General features: G+C 36.7%; 1 long non-coding RNA gene across 1 annotated transcript; it reads right to left on the bottom strand.

The window, feature by feature from the left end:
* Window positions 1-8,658: 8,658 nt before the first annotated feature.
* Window positions 8,659-10,020, bottom strand: LOC131231129 (uncharacterized). The gene is made up of 2 exons (XR_009164215.1): window positions 9,395-10,020; window positions 8,659-8,865 (listed from the first exon to the last, which is right to left on the bottom strand). It is a non-coding gene; the product is annotated as an uncharacterized LOC131231129 (long non-coding RNA).
* Window positions 10,021-26,982: the final 16,962 nt, after the last annotated feature.

Here is a 26,982-nt window from a genome sequence, read left to right as displayed (position 1 = left end):
CCTGAAACCAGCCCGTGGCTGGTGTTCGGTGGTCCGTGGGCCCCACCATGATGTATGTGTTTCATCCCATCCATTCATCCATTTTTAAAGATCATTTTAGGCTCTTATCTTAAAAATAGAGGATATAAATCTTAGGTGGACCACACTACGGGAAAACAATAGTGATTGGATATCCATCATTTAAATCCTCCTAAGGCCCACTGTACTGTTTATATGACATCCAATCTGTTGATTTGGTCATAAAGGCCCAGATGAAGGGAAAAAACAAAGATTAGCTTGATCCAATACTATTATGGCTCCCAAAAAGTTTTTAATGGTCGACATTCATTCAACACTTTTTCTTATAATGTGGTCCACTCGATATTGGGATATAACTCATTTTTTTTGTAATATTATAAAATGATCTATAAAAATAGATGGACGGCATGGATGAAACACACACATCATGGTGGGGCCCACAGACCACCGAACACAAAAGTTGAGAGGGGTTACCCTCCATTAAAACATTCATAATTATTTTTTGGCTCACATAGATGTGGTTCACAAATCTAGCCCATCCATTATGTGTGTGCCACTTAGATGAGGGGTCATACCAAGTTTCAGACACATCCAAATTTCAGGTGGGGCCCCACCAAGTGCTTTTATATGTTTTAGGCATGTCTTCACATGATTTTAGATGGTATGGCCCACCAGAGTTCCGTATACGGCTGATTTTTGGGATATCGCATAATTTAAAGAGGACCCATCAAATGCACGGTGTTGATGGTTGACACGACACGTCATGGTGGGGCCCACACAACTCAACCTCATGGGGAGTTCCCAAGAGCTCGACGCATAGAACCATTTCTATATATATATATATATATATATATATATATATAATATTTTATGTATTTATTATATCGACACTGTCCGTCCATTTTGAGATATCATTTTAAGTCACGAGCCAAAGAATGAGACAGATAAAAATTTGTAGTGGACCCCACCACAGAAAACAATGGGAGGGTGATTCCCACCGTTGAAACTATCCTAAGGCCCATCGTAATGTTTATTTGAAATCCAACTGGTTCAAAAGTAATTTAAAAAAAATGATCGTGGGGCCATGCACCATGGTGGGTCCCACACAGCACCAACCACCAGCCAGTGGATAGTGTAGGGGGAGTAGCCAATTTGTTTCCCTTATTTGTGGTGTGGTCCATTTAATCTTTGAATATGATTCAATTTTTAGATAATTCTGTAAAATAATCTCGAAAAATGGATGAACGGTGTGTGTTGATCCCAAATTTTTGGTAAATCCAAAACTCAAGTGGACCATGCCACACAAAATAGTGTGGAATAATGATTTCCACCGTTGATACCTTCCCTAGGCCCACAGTAATGTTTATTTGCCATCCAACATGTTCATAATATCAAAGAGATATGAATGAAGGGAAAACACAAACATCAGCTTGATCCAAAACTTCTATCAAATGCACGGTGTTGATGTTCGATACACATCATGATGGGCCCCACAAAACTTACTAACATTAGTTCTTAAAATCTCAGGGTGTCAATAAGTTGGGTCACAATTTTGACTAGAATATTTAACCCATTTTACATGTCTGATCCACTCACTCTATTTTACTGATCATTACTCTCAATTTGACTAGTTACTCGCCCCGATCATGCTACATATAAGAAAGATATTGGGCAAACAAGACTAATCAACAATTTGAGTGAATTTTGATTTAAACATCTGAAGTTATTACTCTTTAATCTGGACTGATCAGATTGTCCAAAAACGGTTAAAGGTTGTTCATAATATCAAAAATATATGAATGAATAAAAAACACAAATATCAGCTTGATCCAAAACTTCTATGGCCTCCAAGAAATTTTAAATGGTAGAGGTTTAATCACACTATTTCCTATGGTGTGGTCCACTTGAGCTTTGGATATGCTTCCTTTTTGTTCTTTAGACCTCAAATTATTTGTTAACATGGATAAATGGAGTGCATAAAATAAATAATTAACAATGGACCCCATAGAGTTTACTCTGATAAGAGTAATGAGTAACTCACCTAAATGTAGTAGAGAAGGTTTTCCTTAAAACATTCATAATCATATATTGGGCCTGCCTAAATGTGATTCAAACATCTAACCCACTCATTATATGTGTCCCACTTGGATGAGGAATCAGACCAAGTTTCAATTGTATCCATGTCTGTATTAACTTATAAACAGATTGGATCTCAAATAAACATCGCGTCGAGCCCTAAGAAGGTTTCAATAGTGGGTGTCACTATCCCACTCTTTTCTATGGTGGGTCCACTTGAACTTTGGATCTGCCCCGTCAATCAGATGCACCATGCCATGGTGGGCCACGAGCTTAAAAATAAAGTCAATCTATGACTTGGGTGGGCCACACCACATACTATAGTTGAGAGGGTTACCCTCCCATTAAAACATTCATAATCATTTATTGAGCCCACCTAGAGTCAGACCAAGTTTCATACACATCCAAAACTCATGTGAGCCCCACCAAATGCTTTTATATGTTGGATGTCTTCGCACAGTTTTAGACGTTATGGCCCACCTGAGTTTCGTATACGACTGATTTTTGGACTTAAAGGGGACACATCAAATGCATGGTGTTGATGTTCTATACACATCATGGTGGGGCGCACACAGATTAACCTCATGGGAAGTTCCCATGAGGTGACCTTATAGTACCATTTCACTATTTAGGTAACTCCTTCATGGGTATTACTCTAATCGTGTAGGGCCCACCTTGATATATTTTATGTATATCAACACCGTCCATATATTTTTCCATCATATTTTAGGATGTGATTTCAAATCACAAGAACTCAATAATCTCAGGTAGGCTATACCAATCAAAACAATGATGAATAACTATTAAAAACCTTTTAAAGGCTACAAAAGTTTTGGATCAATTTGATCTTTGTAGTTTACCTTCATCTAGATCTTCCTTACACATTATCAACAAGTTGGATTGCAAATAAACATTAATAAAACCTTACGATGGGCTCTTTATAATTTTTAATGGCGATGTACTATATTATCATTCTTTCTAGTGGTGTGGTCCACTTAAGATTTAAATCTACACAATTTTTTATACCCGGCCCAAAAATGGGTTGGAAAAACATAGGGGCCGCAAGGATATACAACACATCATCAAAATCTCACTTTTGTTATCTAACTTTTCAATTTTTCTTGTCAAAATAAAAAATCTAGTTTTCTTTTTTAAAAAATATATATTTTTTTACAATTTGTCAATTTTTTCATAATTTTGTTTAATTTCTTAAATTTTCTTTTTCAAAATATCATTTTTTTAATCTCACTTTTGTTATATAACTTTTCAAATTTTCTTGTCAAAATGCAAAATCTAGTTTTCTTTTTTAAAAAATATTTTTTTTTTTTCAATTTGTCAATTTTTTCACAATTTTATTTAATTTTGTAAATTTTCTTTTTCAAAATATCATTTTTTATCGAATTTTTTTTTCAAAATTATCAACATTATTCAAAGTTCTTAATTTTTTTTTTCAAAATCTAGATTTTTATAAAATTACGATTTTTTTTTTCAAAATTTAAAATTTTCTTAAACATTGTTAATTATTTTTCTAAGCTTTTCAACTATTTTTTTTCAAAATTCATAATTTTTTTGAGCATTAGAGACGGTTTAGGACCATCTCTAAAAGAGACGGTCTTTGACAGTCTCTAATAGAGACGGTCTAGGACCGTCTCTAACAGAGATGGTCTTTAATGAGGCTATAAGACGGTTGAGGACCGTCTCTAATAGAGACGGTCTTTGACAGTCTCATATTACAAGTAAAAGATGGCCAATGACTGTCTCTAATGCAGACAGCCAATGACCGTCTCAGATGACTGCATATAAGACGGTCAAGGACCGTCTCTAATGCGGACGGCCAATGACCGTCTCAAATGACCGCATATATGACGGTCCATGACTGTCTTAAATGATTTTTGGACATTTAAATTTTTAAGACAATATTAAGGACAGTTAGGGGCCGTCTAAAATTTTAGAAATGGTTTACGGCCGTCTCTAAAGTGTCTTTAAACCAAGCAATTTTAGAGACGGTTCAGAACCGTCTCAAAATCCGTCCTTTTTTTCCATTTTTCACGTAGTGAAAACAAATATCAGCTTGATCCAAAACTTTGGTTGCCCCAGGAAGTTTTTAACAGTGAGAGTTCAATCAACACTATTTGGCCCACTTGAGATTTTGATTTACCTCAGTTTTGGGTTCATACCATAAAATTATTTTAAAAAATGTATGGACAGTGTGGATTTATCACTAACATCTCGGTGGGACCCACTTAGCCTTCCAGTGGAAGAACTTCATGTGAAAGACTTCTGTCGCATCCTTCGGAGAGTTAGAGAATATGGAGAAGAGGCGTGCCTGAGACGAAAACTTGATCTTTTAAACTCGCGCATAAGAGCACATTCATCCAGACCATCTACCTTATGAGGGTTGATAGCAAGGTTCGCACGTAATGACGTGCAAACCGGTGTGCAGTTGAGCGTTTATATATATATATATATATATATATATATATATCACACACATTCACACCGAAAGCTAGATGGGCCCAATGTCTATGAGAAATCCACACGGTCTACCGATTTTTCCACATCATATTAGGATATGTGCCCAAAAATGAGACAGATCCAAAACTCAAGTGGACCGCACAACAGGAAACAATGAGGATCGAACATCCACCATTAAAACATTAGAGTCTACTAAAGTTTTGGGTTATTGTAATATTTTTGCATCTTCTGTTCATCCCAATAGGAGTGAACTTATGACGGTATGGATTGCATATAAATATTACACCTGAGGTAGGTTTCAAAACACTCATTTCCGTACCAACTTTTTCCTTAGAGGGGGTGAATAGGATAATGCCAAATAAAACTTATAACAGCGGAATTAAATAGAATATGATAGCCAAAATAAATCACAATGCAAGAAAGTAAAATAACCTCAAAATTCAGATCTTGAGAGGTTGATACAAATGTTGTTCTAAGGACAACCTTACACCAAAAGCCGAGTTTATGGTAGGACAACCTTATTTCTAGAAAGATCTTTGTATCAAATCTCAAACCGAAGAGGAATACGAAAATAAATACAAACTGAATTGAAATAAATTGTAATCACAAATGTATTGTTCTAGGGACAACCATACACCATAAAAATGGCAGGGCAACCTTGTTGGAACAACTTTTAAAGGAAATTGAATATCAAGTTGAAAAAGGAATAAGAAAATAAATTCTAAACTATTACAAAATTCTCACAATGCTTGAATTAAATGATTACAACATTCACCACCATACATACATCCCACAAAAGAATAATTAAAGATCAAAAGTATAAATCATTCAACCACAACACAAGGGATTATAGTGGTTCGCCTGTGTATTCACCAACTGTTAACCAACAGCCACACCGAATGCTACTCCACTCCTAATCTCCTCACACAGGGGATATTAGCGGTCACTAACAAAATAGGTTTTCCCAGGTTCACCCAAAACCTTTACAATTGTGTCTTTATCGTGGGCTTACACAATTAAAAATCCCCACTTCCGAGTTTTCCTGGCTCTCCTCGGATAACCAATACAACAAGATTTTTCCGCAAATCTTGAAAGAAACCAAAACAGAAAGGAATTTATAATTAAATGTAAAATACGATTATCTCCTTTGTTGTAGCGACCGGTAGAACCAAATCAAAGTAGATGATTGAATGTCCAAGTTTAATGTCCAAGACTCAATTACAATGGTTCTAATTCTAATAGATTTTAATTTAATCCAAATAGGGCTTGCCTTAATTGATTTTGATTCCAAAGATAGGGAATAAAAATTCGTCTTATGAAATTAGTTTGGAATAGCAAAATAAATATCAATTAAATAAAGCTAAGGAAAGTGAATATTAAATAAGCACACTTAGCTTAGATGGAGCACGAAATTATTCTCAGAAGTTTGACAAAGATTGGCTTGAATGGATTAATTAAATCGATGATTTCTTCGAGATTCGTGCACTATTTATAGGTGAGCGGATCGCGTCTTCGACTCGTCCAGGGAGCTCTTCGACTAGTCAAGCAATATGAGATATTTGAAAGATCCGGCGGGATAAGCTTTGCCGTTCTACGACTAGTCGAAGGTCTCCTTCGAGGTCGAAGAACCTAAAAACAACGCTGGATTTTGAGTCGAAGTTTTTCGACTAGTCGAAGATGCGATCGAAAACAAATAGAATACTGGTCGAACAGATTCTGGACTAGTCGAAGCCTACAGATTTTATCCGAAAATTTTAACAAACTCACAACTGATCGAGGAATTTCTTAGACTGGTCAAAGCAACTCTAGGACTAGTCGAAGAAGGCCTAGGACTAGTCGAAGAACAGACTAAACTTATGTAAAATAAATATTCGATTTATGTATCCAGAATGACCTACTTCTAAGGTCAACCTATGGTCAGTCAAACTCAACCATGAAGTAAGGACATTGAAACATTAGGAACTAGTGACCTTGAAGTATGAGCCTTGAAGTCTTGATGTAGTTGAAATCTTGATGTAGCTCAATCTTGAAAGTGTCTCTTTACAAACTACCTTGTACTCTTCTTGAAGTCTTGCAGCTTGAGTCTTGTCTTGTGAGCAGTTCTTGCATTCAAGATTGATCCTTGTACTTGTGAGCTTTGCTTGTTGTGAGTTTAGCTTGTTCATGAATGTTGATCCTTGAGAGAGCTTCACTTATGCAAGTTATATATAACAGTGATTTTGGCACCACAAATTTGACAAATATTACACCTGAGGTAGGTTTCAAAACACTCATTTCCGTACCAACTTTTTCCTTATGGTGCGGCCCACTTGAGTTTGGTATCTGCCTTAATTTAGAGCCATGTTAGAAAAATGGATGGACGGAGTGGATCTCTCACACATCATGGTGGCCCCAACTATCTTCCCGTGGCAGAAAGCCCTGGGAAGGGCTTTGGCAAGCAATCCATGTCCACCGACGGCAATCGAAGAGATGCCATCCGAATGTTACTTGTCTGTTGATGTGGCAAATATTTGGAAACTCATTATGTTCTTGGTTCAAATATTTTGTACTCGTCCACCAACTTGGTCACACGTGTATGTAGGATTGGCTGGTTTTGACACACTGACAAATGACACGCATTCATCTTAAACGTGTCCCAGCTGATGACCAAAGCTTCTTGAATTTCATGGCATGGAACATTTACGGTGAGTTCCACTTGCTGATGGTCCTCGATCCACGCACATTTTAGGATTTATAAATGACAATCAGAGGGCACCATTTTAAAAAAAATCGGTGATTAGAATTGACTTGTACGGCCCCGAGTCGAGTCGATACTTGGCTGAGTCAAGGCTCAATCGGCACTAGATGTGGGCATCGAGTCAAGTCAGACCAAGTTAGGTCCAACTTGACTCGCAACTGGATGCGACTCGATCTGGTATTATTAAAACTTTGATTCGAACTCGATCCGACTCGGGACCAAGTCCAGTAGGCTTGACTCGATTCGAACCGAATCTCGACTGGACTGACCTGAACTGAGTCCGACTTGGTAAGAGATACCGAGTCGGATCGAGTTGGCCTTTGTTCGGATTGGGTCAAACAAGTGTCACATTTTAGAAGGAGGCTAGAAAAAATGAAAAAGGATACTGTGCCCTTCTGACGCTTATCAAATCAGAAGCGGTAACTTGTGTAAATACGTGTCGTGCAAAGCGTCGACGCTCTGAGTTCATACGAATTGTATGAATTGTTCAAAGGAGATCAAAGTTACATGGCCCCACAGTGATGTATTTATTATATCCGTACCGTTCATCCATTTTTCGAGATCATTTTAGAGCATTAGGGAAAAAATGAATCATATCCAAAGCTCAAATGGACCACACCAAAAATAGCATCAAGGATAATGATTTTTACCGTTAAAAAATTCATAGCCTTAGGAGGGGTAGTAAAAATACTATTTATAGTACCAGACCAAATCGAATTGGATCCCAGATCGGATTGGATCGGATTGGCTACTGAGCTGAACTCGACTTGTTGTACAGTTGGCACTATAAGAAAAGGGGGCTTTAGCCTCGGTTCAAAACAGTGGCTAAAAAGGTTAAAAACTGAGGCTTTAGCCTCAATTTTGCATCAGTTATCCAAATCGAGGTTGAAACACCCGTGGCTAAAGGCTTTAGCCTTAGTTTTAACAACCGAGGCTAAAATAACTTTTATAGCCTCGGTTCTTCAAGTGAGACTAAAAGAAACTTTTTAGCTTCAGTTTTCTCGAAATGAGGCTAAATCAAAATTTAAGCCTCCATTATTTCCAACTAAGACTAAATCCAAATTTTAGCCTCAGTTGCCTCCAATTGAAGCTAAATCTATTTTTAACCTCGGTTCTCAACAACCGAGGCTAAAGCCTTTAACTACGGGAGTTGTAGTCTCAGTTTAAGTAATTGAGGCAAAATTGAGACTAAAGATAGATTTAGCCATGTTTCTTTCACTGTGTACCTGCCTGACAAACATCCTGAATCATTAGCTCTCATGATTTGATTGATTAAAAAACCAAGCATTACGATTGTCATTAACAATGCTCAATTCTCCAAAAAATGAAAGTAGTCCATCAAACAAAGATCATCAAACAAAGATCCAAAACTGAGTTTCATAAAACGTTCGGTACATTAACTTAATATCACCAAAATAAAAAATAAAAAATCTATTGCAATGTATTATATCTTGTCATTAAAGGATTCGTCCCAGGCTAGAAAAGTGACATCTACTGGTGATTACGAAATGGGTCATATTTAGAACATCACCACCAGCACAAAACACACTTCCTTTCCCCTCAAACCATTTGAAACACAACAATTAAACACATGTCAGACAAAATTTTAGCAAAGAAAAAAAAGATTTTCTAGTCATTTTCCTGACTTAACATTTTGATACTAATGGTATGTGATGAACAATTTAACCATCAAAAATGAAAAAACATTCAAAACTATTCATCAACATGCCCTAATAACAACAAGAACAACAACAACTATAAAAAATGTTAACAATTGTTTTGTGGAATTGATGGTTCTTTGCCATCCAAATAACACAAAAGCTCACATCACGACTAGCCATAGGTTAAGAACTCCGTTTTTAGTTGGCGGCTGAGCATGGAAACATGAAATCCTCCATACATGGGTTATACCCTAATGACTTGAGCAATATTAAACCCAACTTCCAAGTATAAAGAAGAACGGAAAATGAAATCCACACTCTGCTTCTTCACTCTATCAAAGAGAAAACTCAACGGGCGGGAATTTATTACAAATTACAGTTCATGTACTTAAACTATGACATGACAAAAACTAAGAAAGGGACATACCTTAATATGTTGCTATTTTGAACTCCATTTGAGGGGATTCTGATAATCAAACCAATTAAAAAGATCAGGTTGATGACTTCAACTAAAAACAAAATAAAAATTCTTTCATAAAAAGATTCTAAGTTCATATGAACTGCCTAGCTTTTTAAGAAAGGATTTGTAACCAAGTCTTTAGCAGAAGAAGCAATATTTCTACCCCAAATTCTCACCTAGGAATTCATACAAAAGGTCATGGAGGGGCAATTTCAAGGCAAGCAAACATCGACACATGGAAAAGGTCATGTGCAAAGCACCCACATGGAGGAACCATCCCAATGCTTAGTTTCTCTAAGCCAACAATATCACAGCAAATGACACCATATGCAGGGTGTGAAAGAAGATACATGCAACCATACATCAAAATCCATTGGGTACAATATCATAAGAAACTGCCATTGCTTCAGCAAAATCAGAAGAGTGTTCAAACAATAAAATGCCATCTTAAAGGGAATTTTAAAGAAATTCCTCCAATAAAGGAATATATTTGTTTGGTGTACCGCCAAGGTTAAATGCTAATTCTTCAAGAACACACACATATAATAAGTCGGGGCTTTTTATCCTTCAGATCTGGGACACCTTTCAATGATCAAAACTGTTTATGTGATGGTTTAATTTTGAATGTGGGTAGCAAAAATAAAAATAAACACTAATTACGTACCATTCTCATTTTATATGGCCATGAAACCATGGATTGACCACAAAATCCAAATGTCTTGGCACTTCAATGAGTTATCTGTGAACAATGAAAATAACAGTAACTTCCTTAGAAAGGAACACACACACACACACACACACACACACATATATATATATATGAGATCCAAGTTAGCATCAAAAAAGGACTTAACGGTCCCAATATCTTCCCAGTAGCCATTAAATAAATATGCCTGCCAAGGTATGAATGTGACAACCTTGTTAGAGACTTCTACTTCAATGGTTTAAATGCAACTTTTGTCCATTTACAGAAATCTCAACTTGACCCATTCAAATGTAGCAGGTGCATGAAGAAATAAAAATAAAATAAAGTAGGAAATTATGCACCAAAAGAATTGAGAGTTTTAACTTAACGTACCGACAAAGACCCCATTTTTGGTTGAACACATCAATTTAAGCAAAAATACAAATAATATAACATCCATCTGCTTTGGATTTTATAATGGTTTATCAAATGGAACCCATATCAATAGTATTTTGGGAAACAAACAGATAAATGAAGAAAAAGAAAAACTCTTAGTCTGGCAGAGTATGATGGATGATGCGCGGGCACTTAGAAATTACTTAAGACAGCATACATAGCATATCATAATTCAGCAAAACACCAGTTCTTCTGTTGACACATATTGATGCTTTGGTTTCCTTACTAAGCTCTCTATTTGCAGGCCACATGTTGAATGGTTAGGATTACTAGGGAGGTTTGTTGGTCATGGACTACCATAAGATTAAAGGCCTAGATCACCAAACTGCTAGCGTATCCTCAGCTTTATATATATATGGACAAGCGTATCCTCAGCTGAGAATCATGGGCACTAAGTTCCTCCAGGTGGAGCCTGCAGTTCGGTGATCTAGGTAGTTGATCTGATGATCCCTAAAGGTCATCCATACAGAAAGATCCCAACCATCTTTCACCTTAACCAATTGAATATTGAATGTGGATCATTGCCTTATCCATCTAATTCGAGGCCCATCAAATGAATTGCTAGATTAACAAAATGTGGGCTCCACTTGTAGGCACTCAGGGCTTGACAATACATGTTCTGCTTGCATTGAATTGAAGGAATTATTTTAAAAAAAAATAAAATCAAAAAGAGAACAATTTTAGATTATTATAGATTTTTGCAATGATATGCAGAGAAAGAGATCTGTAATTTTTTGCTTTCAAATGCATGTACGGATCGAACAAATCGGAATCTGTTACAGATCTAGAATTTAGAAAAGCCAGGTTTAAAAACCCAAATGTACCGTAGAAAATTTAGGAACATTTGAAAATCCAATAAAAGATAAAATAGAAAATCGATTCTGAGATGAAATTACATAGAGAGAGAGAGAGAGAGAGAGAGAGAATCCAATTGCTACGGTCGTATTACGGACAATAACCGTAGCCATATATTTTAGGCTATAGCTTTTATCTGTAGCTTTTCCCCATTTTTCTGGTAATGAATAGAATTTGTGACATCGTATTTGCGATGTAATTGGCGACGATTAATACTCGTTGCCACACTTTATGATTTCTTTAGTAACAAGTGGACTCGTCGCAAAACGTCTTTATTTGCGATGAGTTCTATATTTAGTAACGTTGTACAATATGTAACGGCGACGCGTAAACTTGTCGCAAATAAGTTATATTTAGTGATAATTATTAAGTCGTTGTAAATAATTAGTATTTGCAAAAAAAAAGGGCAACAAACAACATTACAATATCATTAAAAAATTTTTTTTTAAAAAAGCCATATCTATTATTAACTACACCGTTTTGCTACGGATCTCATTTAAATTTTGGCTACGAATATTTTTCGTAGCTACATGCGCTTTTCCCTACAGAGCCTATAGCTACGGATTAGAGACATAGCTATAGCTTTAGGACCTATGGCTATGGAACCAATTGCTACAGTTGTACTACGGACAATAACTATAGCCATATATTTTTGGCTATAGCTTTTATCCGTAGCTTTTTTCATTTTTCTGGTAGTGAATAGAATTTGTCACATCGTATTTGCGATATAATTGGCGATGATCAACACTCGTTACCACACTTCATGATTTCTTCAGTAACAAGTGGACTCGTCGCAAAACATCTTTATTTGCGACGAGTTCTATATTTAGTGACGTTTTACGATATGTAATGGCGACACGTAAACTTGTTGCAAATAAGTTATATTTAGTGACAATTTATTAAGTCGTCATAAATAATTAGTATTTGCAATAAAATTGGCGACAAGCAACATTACAACATCATTAAAATTTCTTTAAAAAAAAGAAGAAAAAAAAGCTATAACTATTGTTAACTACACGTTTTGCTACGGATTTCATTCGAATTTTAGCTATGAATATTTTTCGTAGCTATATGTACTTTTCCCTATAGAGCCTATAGCTACGGATTATAGCCATAGCTATTTATATGGCTACGTATTAAATCCATAGCTATAGCTTTAGGACCTATGGCTATGGAACCAATTGCTACGGTTGTACTACAGACAATAACTGTAGCTATATATTTTTTGCTACAGCTTTTATCCATAGCTTTTCCCCTTTTCTGGTAGTGAATAGAATTTGTGACATCGTATTTGCGATGCAATTGGCAACTATCAACACTCGTTACCACACTTTATTATTTCTTCAGTAACAAGTGGACTTATTGCAAAATGTCTTTATTTGCGATGAGTTCTATATTTAGTTACGTTTTACGATATATAATGGCGACGCATAAACTTGTCGCAAATAAATTATATTTAGTGACAATTTATTAAGTTGTCGTAAATAATTAGTATTTACAATAAAATTGGCGACAAGCAACATTACAACATCAGTAAAATTTCTTTTTAAAAAAAGTCATAGCTATTGTTAACTACACTTTTTGCTACGGATCTCATTCGAATTTTAGCTACGAATATTTTCTGTAGCTATATGTACTTTTTCCTACAGAGCTTATAACTACGGATTAGAGCCATAGCTATTTATATGGCTACATATTAAATTCATAACTATAGCTTTAGGATCTATGGCTATGGAACCAATTGCTACGGTTCTACTACGGACAGTAATCGTAGCCATATATTTTTGGCTACAGCTTTTATCTGTAGCTTTTCCCTCTTTTCTGGTAGTGAATAGAATTTGTGACATCGTATTTGCGATGTAATTGGCTACGATCAACACTCGTTGCAACACTTTATGATTTCTTCAATAACAAGAAGACTCATCGCAAAATGTCTTTATTTGTGACGAGTTCTATATTTAGTGACGTTTTACGATATTTAATGGCGATGCGTAAACTTGTCGCAAATAAGTTATATTTAGTGACAATTTATTAAGTCGTCATAAATAATTAGTATTTGCAACAAAATTGGCGACAAGCAACACTTATCGTAAAAAAGTTTTTGCGATAAGTGTGAGGTTATTAGTGATGATGAGGACTTATCGCAAAACGTCTTTATTAGCAACGACTTTCATATTTAGCAACGTTTTACGATATGCAATAGTGACGTGTAAACTCGTCGCAAATAATTATTATTTGCAATAAAATTGGTGACAAGCAACACTCGCTATAAAAAAAACTTTATGTGATAAATTTGGGTTTGTTAGCGACGACGAAGACTTGTCGTAAAATATCTTTATTCGTGACAAATCACATATTTAGTAACGTTTTACGATGTGTAATGGTGACGTTTCAACTCATCGCTAATTAACTATATTTTGCGACAAGTTATTAGATCTTCGCGAATAATTGAGTTATTGGTGACAGGTTGTCGTTTTCGTCGCTAAATAGAATTTGTGACGCTTTATTTGCAATAAAATTAGTGACGAGCAACACTCGTCATTAAAAATTTTTAGAGACGAGTTTGGAGTTTTTAGCGACTAGTTGACTTGTCACAAAAAGACCAATTTGTTGTAGTGAAATGAGCCGCTTAAGGAACGGTGATCGGCTTGCCCTATTCATCCCATATTTTGTCATTGCCTTCTCAAGGTATTCATTATGAGATAACCAAAGCTTACGCCTCTTATTGTCTTTGTGTATATCAATGCCGAGAACCTTCTTTGCAGCTCTTAGATCTTTTATATCGAAGGTCCCTGATAATTGAGTTGACGTACAGTATCAGGATAATGAATTTTTTATAACTGTCTTGTAATAGACACAATGATCATATTCACTCATGATAAACATCTTACTCACCATGAAAGAATTAAACTTTTTATACCACTACCTAAGCGACTGTTTCAGGACGTATAATGACCTCTTCAACCAAAAAACTTTGTTTTCTAGCTGATTTATTTTGAAGCCTTCTAATTACTTCATTTAAATTTGCTCTTCTAATTCCCCATGCAGTAAGTCGGTATTTACATCCATTTCCTTCACCTCGAAATCACATTGGACAACTAGAGCCAACACGAATCATTATATAAAAAGTTCTAATCATTTAGCCACAAGTCATGCCAAAATGTACTTAGTAATGGAATTGATCTATCCTTGGTCGTATGGTTCAAGCTTACCCACAACACAATGTAATCTAAAGCTAAGATTGGAATATCCGTCTGGATGTGTAAGCATAAAAGCATTCCTAGCCACACATTAATTGAGATGAGTGTGGTATTAAGTTCAATATTTTACCTGATCGACCAGGTACATCTCGTGGGTATTTATACATGACACTTCCGGGTGAACACCATCATTGAAGAATAGAGACCATGAATTGTTAAGAGATTTAATCCAACAAGTGTCAATTTTTAATGGCACAATGGATGGGTGATCTCTGGAGTCAATTGGTGACGAAGAACTGCATAGAGTAGCAACTGGATTCTCAGCCACTTTGCTAGGAAAAGAGTGGTGTGTGAGAGCAGCGTCAGGACAACCTCATCAAACCCTTAAGTGTGGCCCATTTGTTAATAGTATTAATGCAAGTGGATTTCCAAAGAAGGATGCAGGTAAAAATGAGAATAATGTCTTGTCAAGATAACATTGCAAGAAATAAAATGACCCGTGACCTCTTGTTAAAACTCTTATGAGTCTACCACAACAGCATCAGTAGGTTGCCTAACCAAGGATTAGAACAGTATATTTGAATGATATAACTGGGGTACATATAAATTCATGTCTAGACGGGCTGGGCCAACCCAACCCAAAAGCTGATCTGGACATGCATCCAAGGCCCAACCCTGCCTATGGTACGAGCTAGTAGCTCTAAGCCAAGCCAAAAGCCTGTCGGGTGGGCTACCTGGCCCATTCACACCTCCTAGTGGGCCCATTGGGTTCTAGTCTAGCCCAACCCAAGTTGCACCTGTAATTTTGTGTACCTTAGAAATAGTAATGGCCACCCATATCTCCATAGATGTGCCTCACACAAGATCCACTTTTCTCAACTGCAGGTCCCAAATGTTGACCAGTTGTAATGATTCTAAAACTACCGGACTTTCGGCCATTGTGATTCTGGGGGATGCAGCCATCAACAATAAGGTCCATCTGATGAATGGTACAGATCTCACACATATGCTCTATGTGTAGAAATACATAAGGCATGATAACTAACAAAGATACGAATTTGTAGGGGTAGTGGCAATGGGCTGGCGACCCACCCCAACCTGTAAGACCAGGGCTGGGGCGCCCTAAACTTGGGCCGAGGATTGGACCGAGCCTTGAGATCTAGGCCTGTTTTCCAATGATGAATGGCCCGGACTAGCTCGTTGGCCCAGCTCAACCATCAAGTGGGTCACCATTGTACTGGGAGAATGGATGGTTTAAAGACACTTGTAAGTGGATCCCATTCAAGATTCATTTGCAGTTTAAAAGCAATCTGGGATATATTTCAATGATCAGACCCATTTAACCAATAGGCCATGTCATGGATGGAAGGGATAGCCCTCCTAGATCATTTTCCTTATATAGGGTTTAGCCAGGACCTTTTTTGTTTGACTAAGACTGGGACGAAGTCAGGCTTAGGAGGATATATCATGGATGGAATTGAAGGGATAGCCCATGATATAACTCCGACCCATTGCCCTGTCTACACTATCCAACCTTCACAAATTTTGAGAAATGCCCCAGCGTTATCATCACTATTAGTTACATCGCTCGTCGTTGTATTGTGGGAGACTTAACACAATCTAATCCATTAATCTAGGCAATTCACTAGGTCCAGGTCACATTTAATAGCCTCCCTTGCAAACATAACATCAATCTAAAAGATAATAACTATTTTATCAGTAGTCTTTAATATGGATGGTCTAGACCGTTACATAGTCCAATCAACAATTTTACCCATCTATTTCCTATGGCCCATCTTGGATTACTTATGTTTATAAAGAATCATTTTTGTCATACAATCTTAACCATACCATCCATGGCTTGGGAAAGGATGGATGTAGAAAGTTTGGTCAAATCAAAGATGGATTGGATCATCCAGCCAGTCTGATTTTGTTGCCGTAGCCTATATAATGTATTTTGGGCCAAGGTCCCAAAAATCACTCCCATCCATGATTCAAGTGAACCAGGTGATCGAAAATAATGCACTGGACAACGATATCCCTCCAAACTGTTTTCCTTGGTAGGGCTACCTGAATCATGATGAGTCTGAGTTTTTATACAGACCTAAATTTTGATTTGCTATCTAATGGTTAGAGTGGATTTAACGTAGTTTTCACAATGGGCCTTGTAAAAGTCAAGTGTAGACTTCTCTCCCTAACTGCTTTCTTTGGCTTGGCTCACTTGAATCATGAGTCAACCTGATTTTTTTTTCTCTAGGACGAAACTGGGATTGCTCTTCTAATGGTTGGAGTGGATTTCGCATACACATAATGGTGGGCCCACCAATAAAGTCCCTAGGTCCTCATGAACAGTACAGTCTCTTTATTTAGATAAAAAGAACATTTTGACAGGACCCACCATGCATCATGATATTTATTTGAGATCTACTCTGACCATTAAATATATAGTTCAATGTTAAGCTCAAAGGCAAAAAATCAGGATTACCCGTGATTTTGGTGGGCCACACCAAAATAAAAAGTTAGGAGAAAAATGTTTGCCCTTGAGTTTTCTTAGGCCTGTTGTGATAATTATATGAATTACACTCCAACCGTTAGATCATATGTAAACATTTAGGCCTTGGGCCCCAAAATCATACCCTTGGTGATATACACCTGCTACACTAAGGAAATAATTTGGAAGGCAAATGTTGCCCTGTGGTCCGTTTCCAACCATATGGGCTCAATTGCAAATGGAGTTGATTTTTTTGTCTTCTTCGTCTAACATGTGGTAATACACCTAATAGTTGGAATCAATTTTAAATAAACTTCATGGTGGGCTCACACAATCACCTAATGATATAGGATAAATTTTTTTCATTACTTTTTTTTTTTTTTTTTTTTTTTTTCATTTTGTACCAGTGGAACCCATGATCCAGTGACCAATCTAATTGCTCCACGTAGATGGCATATGCAACACAAGGCTCCCAGATGGGAAAATTAATGTGACCCTTTAATGTGACCCTTCAACTGATGGACAGCAAATAGACAGTTACAGCAATGGTCCACAAAAAAAAAAAAAAGAAAAAAAGAAAAAAGAAAAGAAAAAGACGAAGAAGAAGAGTCTAAGCATTCAAGCCCCAAATCATGAAGCCGATTTCCTTGACCAAATCACCATGATATCCCTTGTGACCTGACACCGCGGGATTTGATTGAACCAGGAATCTTTGTCTCAGATGGACACATAAAGCATGTTTAAAAGGGATATAGATTGCCTGGTGACCTGAGGTAGTGGGATTTGATTCCGCCATGTGCTATTGTATCACAAATGATTTGTATGGGCTCAATTCCTATAATGGCAAATGGCTCAATCAAATTCAGCCACACTAATTTAAATGTTATGCATGTGCTAGGGGGTCCATGTTTAACAGCTGCGCATGGCCCAATTAAACCCGGCCACTACTGTCACCAGGATCAGTCACCAGGCAATCGCTTCCCTGAATCATCTCCTGATGTTGGACACTGTTATGTTATACCCATGATCAGATTCAGCAATCTATGTCAGATAAAATAATCTGCCAGTGAAGACTCTTGGAGCATAGAACATCCGTAATCAGTCCAGTAAAATAAACGATTCGGATGTCCATGGCCCAGTGAGAGCACAGATGCAGGTTGTTTTACTTCGCCCACGAATCCACATTTCCTATATTGCTAGGTCATGGAGCTCCTTGTTGCATTGGGACACTCAGACAGTCCAATCCACTGATCTAGACTGTTCATTAGATCCAACACACAATTTATGAGCTACCTTGGAAACATGTAAAAATAGGTCCAATAACCTTTAATATTGATGGTCATGTTTATTCATGTAAAAATAGGTCCAATAAACAATCTTATCCATCTATGTACTAGGAAAAATCATGAATTGCTTATGATTCTAAAGAGTCACATTTGTTAGGCAATCAAAACCATCCAATCCATGGCAAGGAAAACTGGATGGCTGCAAAAACACAACGCCAAAACAAGGATGGATTGAAACATCCAATCAGTGCGGTTTTTGCATGTAGCCCCTTGAAATGCATTTTGGACTTTATAGGCACTTTAGATGGATCGACTGGACTTTCCAAGTGACTCTGTGCAACTAAGAGTCATTTTACTTGCATTGCTCCGAAAGCACTGAAGCAATACTCGTTTCCAAATATTTTAATAATCTTATAACATACTGGTTCCTAGTGAACCAGGAATATTTGGCTGCATTTTTTTATTTTTATTTTTTCTCACCACCCCCACACACGGACTTGGAATATTTAATTATGGACGGATTTTTTTCTGCTTCTCACACCATAGTGGGATTTCACCACCCATGGAAGATATCGTGTTGAAACTCCGAATAGTCTTCCACCGAGGCAAGAATTGAAACCCAAATTAAGGGCTGAAATTGTCCGACTTGGATCAGACATTGAATCCAACCCAACTACTCTTTATGTCATGTATTTTCTCAACATTTTCAGGACCAACGTCATTCTTTATTCAGACCTGCAACATAGTAAGTCCACATGTCAAGACCAAAGTGCTGTTTGTTTGAAAAGTACCTGGTCCTATTATTTTCTATGGGAGTTAGTTATTAAAAGGTTTATCTCCATACACGTGGCCCACATATCCAGGATATTTACCGTTTATCTATTGTGCCCCACCATGGATGAGACATGCCACAATAACCACACGTCCTCGGTAATTCTAGCCTCCAATTGGAGGATTTTAGTAGTTTGACATTAACGGTTAAAAATATCCCAACCAATAGTTAAACACTTGTGGACTAATGTCTTCCAATAGATGGTTAGGATAATCTGCGTTTGTTATTTTTGGTGTAAATAACCTTTCCGCAGTTGGGAACAAATTACGAATGGGTGTCGATGTTGACTTGTCCCAAATGTACAAATATAGACTTCTTAAAGCGAAGTTAGAAATAAATATGAGATTCGGTACTTTGTTTATAGAGAAACGCTGCTGCTTTCAAAGAGCTATTAGTGCTCCAATCTACGTTGGTTCACTTGGATACTCCAATCAATGGATCTGAACTGTTCATTAAGTCCAGAACACATCTCATGGACCACCATGAAAAAATAGCACGGTTATAATGGCCTAATTATGTAGAGCGGGTCGTGGACAGTTACATGGCCAAGATGGATCAGAAAAGGCCCGGTCGATGACAGAAGTGATCCAGACCATCGAACCTTAAATCTGGCGTATCTTACAATCTGGAATGAGTTATCTGACGTAAAATATATGATTTTCGGGTAGAACGAGCTACTAAAGCCAACCAACCCCGCTACGCCGGGTTGCGCAGCCCGGAATTGCGAAAAACCCCTAGATCGACGGTCGTTTCCCTATTTTAATTTCGTTTTTACTATAAATAGTAAGTTTTAGTTTGATTATAACTCTTCATCCGTCGGGCTTTAGGAGTTGCGCCCAACGCAAAAAGAGCTTAGAATAATTAGGAGAACGGTTTGGTGAAGCCAAATAGGACACTTACTATTTTTGGCCGAAAACGTTGCGCACTAGTAGACATCACGACCGTCTATAAATAGTAAGTTTACTATTTGTAGTAAGTCGCGGATTCTAAGAGTTTGAGTTTTAGTTTGATTCTAATTTCTTTCCCATTGCTTGGTACCCCTATTTAAAGGGTTGTAAACTCATTTTTATTCATCAATTAATCAATTTCGAATTTATTAGAATTTATTTCTATTTTCTGTTTTCTTTCCTCGTGGATTCGAAAAGTCTCCATGAGGAGTCCAGAGAAGCTCCGTAGATTCGGAGTAGTTATCCTCATCACGTTCATCCCCGCGTTACCTAACAAAAGTAACCTTTTTGAATCATAAGCAATCCGTGATTTTACCTAACGAATATATAGATCAAATTATTAATTTGACCCATTTTGTGTAAATAATATTGACCATCCATAATAAAAGCTATTGATCAAATGGTTCATATTGGTCGCATCCGTGAGATGTTTGCATATAGCATATGGAATGAGCATTGGACTTAATGAATAGTCCAGATGAATGGATTGGATCCTCTACCTATCCTAATACGAACTAGGAGCACAATAACCTACGAGAACTGTTCTTACTATTATTTGAAACCGTCTGCTACAGTCTTTTATCATCCCATGACGTTGCACCCTATGATGCCATTCGATCAGATGCCTCGTATTCTGAGATTGATTTCTTAGTATTCTTGTATTTACTTTCTTGGTTTCTGCTGATTCTGTCATGGAATGACGTTTGGCCATCTGACTTCATTTGATTTTGTTATCAGAGCTGTTCACATACAGGCATTCAATTAGTAATTTCTTAAAACCTAATTCAAATAACAATTTATGCTTGTTATATAGGTAAATGTTCCCTTTTAAACCCGTCTTATTTTCCTGTATTCCCACAGTGCTGGTTTGGAATTGAGGCATTTGGATGACCAGGGTATTTCGATTACCAAGTATTATAATAGGAGGTTAGGTATTATAATTTTTAAGAATTGGCATCCTACTTTTGGATAACAACGGTGAATGTGATTCCTAGAACTTGGTTGGTTCAATTACAAGTTGGACATAATGTGGGGTCCTAAACCTACTTGCCCATCCCACTTAAAAATCACTTTTGTCAGGTGATTTTGAATGGCTAGGGAAATGTATGGTCAGTATTGATAATACTTCAAACAGGTCGCCCTCAAATTGCAAATTAATCACTGTAAATTCACTTTTGGTGAATGATTGTAACCATCCTTTTTAAATGGTTAGTAAAACCAATGGCTTATATTAATCTAGGCCATTCATCACATGGGTCCATACCTGGTTTCATCCATCTTAAAATCTAACTTAGCTTGTTAAATGATTCTAAGTGGCTAAAGAAATGGACAGTCAATATTGATCATACTAAAAATGGTTTGATAATTGATCTATACCATTTATTATGTGGTTGCCATCTTTATTGCTCATCTCTTTAAAAAGTCACTTTAACTGGATGATCTTAACCATCCATTCCATGCCAAGAAAAATAGATGGTTTATATTTATTATAAAAGTAATTTGAATGATCATTGATCTAGATCACCTATGATATCAGCCTCACCTTTGATATGTCCTCATTGATCGTATCCTAATGGATGTGAGACGTTTCTGGCCTTAGGAGGAACATGGTATCTCTTGGGGCATTAGAGGCACTTGGGTGTAAGTTGACAGGTATTGATCTGGTCTTTAAAGTTTCTAAAGAGACACCTATAGCAATGAAAGCGCCGCAGAATAACAACATTTACAAAGTGATTGAGAATACAATATCAGGTGAAGCTGCAACATCTTTAGAAGAGTACACAATTGCACGATTGTCGCATGCGCACCTTGGCAACATGAGCAACTGTAGAATGAAGGTTAATCTGAAAGTAACCAGAACTAGAACTAGAATAAGATGAAATATAAATCGAGTGAAATATGAGGGAATAATGGTGAAATAGTAATATAAAACTTGTGAAATTCCAAAGTAGGAAACTAGGGATTCAGATGATCCACTTGTAGAGATCAGAGAGATCTATGCTTGATTCACGAACAAAACTAGAATCAGAGTCCTATCTTCATCCAGTTGGAAGATATTTCATTAAAAACCAATCTAAACATCCTTTGATCCAGTTTTCTAGAGGAGATAGGTATGAACATTAGAATAGATTCCATTACAAAATCATGCCCATGAGACAAAGCAAATAATAGAATTTGCTCAGTCTACAACCAATCTGAGAGATGTATGAATGTTAGGCAGGGTTCCATCATCCAACCATGTTTAAGAGGCGATGGTGAACAACATGACTTCCTAACTTTATAACTATAATAAGGCAAAAAACATGCTCAAAGCTATCGCAGATCCATTGTAATTTAAGTCACAACAAACCATTAAAAATTGAAAGCATTCCTTATAATCAACCTAGAGTCAAAGATGGTTCAACATGAATCAAAGCCGTAGAAATCTATTCATCACGCTGCAAGCTTTACCTCTTAGCCCTAGCTAAGAGGTTTAGCTAATCCTGATTAAGATTAAGCTAGATCTCTTAAAGACATAAGATAAAATAGAATTAAGAAAGAAAAGGGAAGAAAAACTCCAGACCCGCTCCACATTCTAGATGCCTCCATGGCTGACCTTGGTGTCTCTGCGTCCCAACCTCTACTCACGTTCCACTTCACATGTCCAGATATCAGGTGGGCCCAAAATTAATGGTTTATGGGCTGATCTATCCATTGGATCACTTTCGCAGGGATCCAATGGTTGAAATTTGACGTGTACGGTTAATTTAGAGTCCTTAGGCCATATCTAAAGTTTCAAGCCAATCGAATGGTGGGAACCCTGTGATCTTGCATTCTGGATGATTTTCGGGCCTCTTTAATGTGATGACTTGATTTTTCGGGTCTCTGGCGTGTAAATTTATCGATCTTGGTCCCCTAGAGTCTTTCCCTTGCCTTGTTGATCCTTGAGTGTTAAATCTATGCCTTTAGCATCCTTTTTCAATCTAAGCTCGTAAATTCACCTTGCAACAAAAATACGATTAAAATAGGCTGTTAAGCATTATCATGTACGTAAAATCATGTGATAATTGGGGTCTAATATGCAATATTTGACCCTCAACACAACCCCCAACCAGCATTTTGCTAGTCCCGAGCAAGGTATGCGAAAAAATAAGTTGAGAGGTACAGGACAATTTCTATAAACTCGAGTGATTTTTGAAAAACAATTCAGATACTAGAATTCTAAGATTCATGAATGTTTGGTAGTACTTTCTCCTAAAATCAAGTGCACAGCAAACTTCATAATCAAGTTCAAAGTATTAATCCATCAATTAGAAAAATTCTAAACATCGAGTTCCATGGGTGTACGGTGTAACCTTGGCTTATCATCATTAAGAGATCCAATTGTTAATTTTATAATAACATTAATAATCAGAACGGGTATTCAGGACAACCAAAACCCAAACCAAAACTTGCCTCATAGATCAACCTTTCATTCTACCAAATTTTTATTTTTCCATTAAAAATAATGCCAAGGAGGGGAATCAAATCTTCACCTATAGGGAGCAAACCTATGGTGAAGACCATTTTCACCCCTTTTCGAATGTCAACCTTGAGAAATCAAATCTTCATCTATAGGGAGTAAACTTATGGTGAAGATTATTCAACCAACACTTTCAATTCTTGTTTATAAACTGATGGTAAAATTTCTCAGGCTGGTTCATTTCATGCGTAGTGATTACCAAGTTAACCCTTCAATATCGAACTGAAACCTTAATATGTAAGCTGGGCGTGACATGTGAAATCATGACTCAATCAATGCTTACAACTTCTAATCCTGTATTAACAATTCAAACTAAACTGTAAATCAATAGATAACTGAATCTAAGAATCATAAATCCAACATTACGTATCTTATACTTCTCAAATCACGACTATCCTTCAAAATCACTTTGAATGCACCAGAAAGTAGTCTAGAAAAATGTTAAAATTTTTAACAATTTTCACTCAAGACCAATAACAATACTGATTAGGTAACTTAATCTCCTACCCCCAACTTAAAATCTACATTGTCCTCAATGTAAAAAAATATGAGCATGTAATGCACATGGGACAATGAAGTAATGGAGAAGTGATGGAAAGATAGTACCTGGGCAATAGATTCAAGAGGTTGTTGCACAAAGATCTCATCATGAAAGTGAGTCAGCATGAGAGTGAAAACAAACTATCCTAAAACAATGTATAAAATAAACTAACCTAATGGCATAAAACTGTCTAACCTAGAACGATATCAAGCAAACTATCCTAGTCCTATGAAAGCAAGGGAAAAACTACTTAGTCATGCCGCAAAGTTCCTCTTCCGACCAATATCTGGATAAATTTCTCAATAGGTTTCTCAACAGAATTATCCAAAAGTCCTTTTTGCAATAAGCTTGGATGCCCTAGAGCATGAATATCCAGAGAAATTTAAGAACCTCATAAAAAAAATGGTCGTTGAAACGCTTAAGGTATCCAAAGGATATATGATTCACCTGTGAGAGAAAAAATTTCAAAGTTAGTATCCCATGGTAAATCAAAGACTACAAGTAAATAAAACTCAGAAAACTTCTCAGAAAGTAATATAGTCTTGATACATTCCGAAGTTTCAGACTTCGGTTCAATTTTCAGCTCCTCCTCCCTTAATGGTAAACGGTCAGGATCTGGGGAAGAAGGGGCTTTAAAGTAAGGGTTCTCTCGGTTAGTAATGACTACCGAGATATTCTCTTGCGAGGCATCCACTATTTCTTTGATCATATGGTCGTTCAAATCTGAAAAGTATGTCAAGCAATCTTCCAAAGAGTTAAAAATTTTCACATTGAAATCTGTAATGAGACTCTCAATGACTCCATCGTCTTTAAAAGTAGATGGAGGTACGCTCTCTTGCTCTAGCCCTACACAGACAGATTGAGGGTCAGTAGACGAAGTATTAATGTGAGGACTCTATTCATTGAAGTTATTCAAAAGAGGCATTGAATCATTAAAACTTGACAACTCAGATGGTGGCCTCAACTGGGTGGTTTCAAATTCTAAAGTCATATCGAGCGACTCGTCCATCTCCCGAATCAGATCATCATTCAATTAAGGGGAGTAGTCCAAATATGTCTCACAAGAGTTAGAAGGTTTAGTTGGAAGCGGATCATTCTCCACGTTAAAATTGATCATGTCAGATTGGTGGAGTAGATCACTATAGTTGACAACTTCCTGAACCTCTTGATCATTGATATGGGCCAAACTTGATATTGAATCCCAATACTCACCATTGTCTAATTCAGTGCAGTATACAATTGGGATGGGAACACATTCCTCATATTCTATTTTAGATTGGGTTGAGGTTCAAATAAACTAACCTCTTCCTCATCATTAAAATCAAGTGTGTCATATAAGTGAAATGTGTCAATATTATTGTATTTGAAAGACACCCACGTCTCTTGATCATTCCTTTGGACCGTCATCGAGGTCGACTCATCAGGGAATTGAACCATATGCTCATTAACACAATCCAACTCTTCATTCCAAATTCCAGAGTTTTACAAAAGTGAGATAAGGTCACTTTCCTCGCATTATATGTTTAGATCGGATTGAAGCTGGTATGAACCAGCCTCTTCCTCCTCATTAAAATGCGACTAACGCTCTTGAATGGCGGTTTCAATCGCCTCTAATGATTTTATCATATCTGCGATTACTTGTGTGACATATTCGTTGAATTGTTCTTAAGCACCTATGTATTTTTGAATTGACTCCTCTTGGATTATTTCTAGCTGAGTCTCATAAGTAGGGAATCCAAGGGAGTAGTCATTAAAATCAATTGGTGGCTCATCTCTCCAATGTTGATGTTTCCATTGATCATAGTCATACGGGTCATAGGTCAAGAGTTGATACACGTTATCATTCTAATAATCACGTACTATTTTCTTAACTCGTGGAATGCAATTATTTTCCTACAGATAATCACCGAAGGACTTCTTAATCGGTGGGGCATCATATTTTGATTGGTTGAAGAAATTTTCAGAAAATATTTGAGGCATAAGCTGTTTCCCGTCATAATCATCATACATCAAAAAACTTTCACAGGATTTCTTTGCTATCTCAGCATACACATGTTCCAATGCTTACATGGTAAAACCCTAACTATGAATCTAATTCTAAAAATAAAAGAAAAACATTCCTACAACAATATGGAAGGTAAGAGGAGAAGTTAGAAAGAAGTTACCAGATTAGAGATTCCTAAATTAAAACATGAAAAACAAAACAAAATAGGTCGGTTTTTGAAAATAAAAAATGTTTAAAGGAAGGTTCTAAATATAGAATTAGAAATTAAGTTAAATTCTAAAAATAAAAGAAATCCTATAATTACAAACTAGAAAACCCTAATCTTAATCTAATTCTAAAATTAGTTAATCACAGAAAAACGTAACCGTCAATCCCCAGCAACGGCACCAAAAACTTATTCACACCCCAAGTATAGGGTTGTGATGTAGTAATAATCTCAGTAAGACCGAGGTCGAATTCACAGGGACTGAACCTTGTACATAATCTGAAAGTAATCAGAACTAGAACTAGAATAAGATGAAATCTAAATTGAGTGAAATATGAGGGAATAATGGTGAAATAGTAATCTAAAACTCGTGAAATTCCAAGGTGGGAAACTAGGGATTCAGAGGATCCACTTGTACAAATCAAAGGGATCTATGCTTGATTCATGAACACAACTAGAATCAGAGTCCTATCTTCATCCAGTTGGAAGATATTTCATTAAAAACCAATCTGAACATCTTTTGATCCAGTTTTCCAGAGAAGATAGGTAT

This window comes from Magnolia sinica, chromosome 17, assembly GCF_029962835.1.
Source record: "Magnolia sinica isolate HGM2019 chromosome 17, MsV1, whole genome shotgun sequence".
Classification (NCBI taxonomy): Eukaryota; Viridiplantae; Streptophyta; class Magnoliopsida; order Magnoliales; family Magnoliaceae; genus Magnolia; species Magnolia sinica.
Note: the sequence above shows the minus strand (reverse complement) of the source record. Positions and strands in the feature narration are given on the sequence as shown.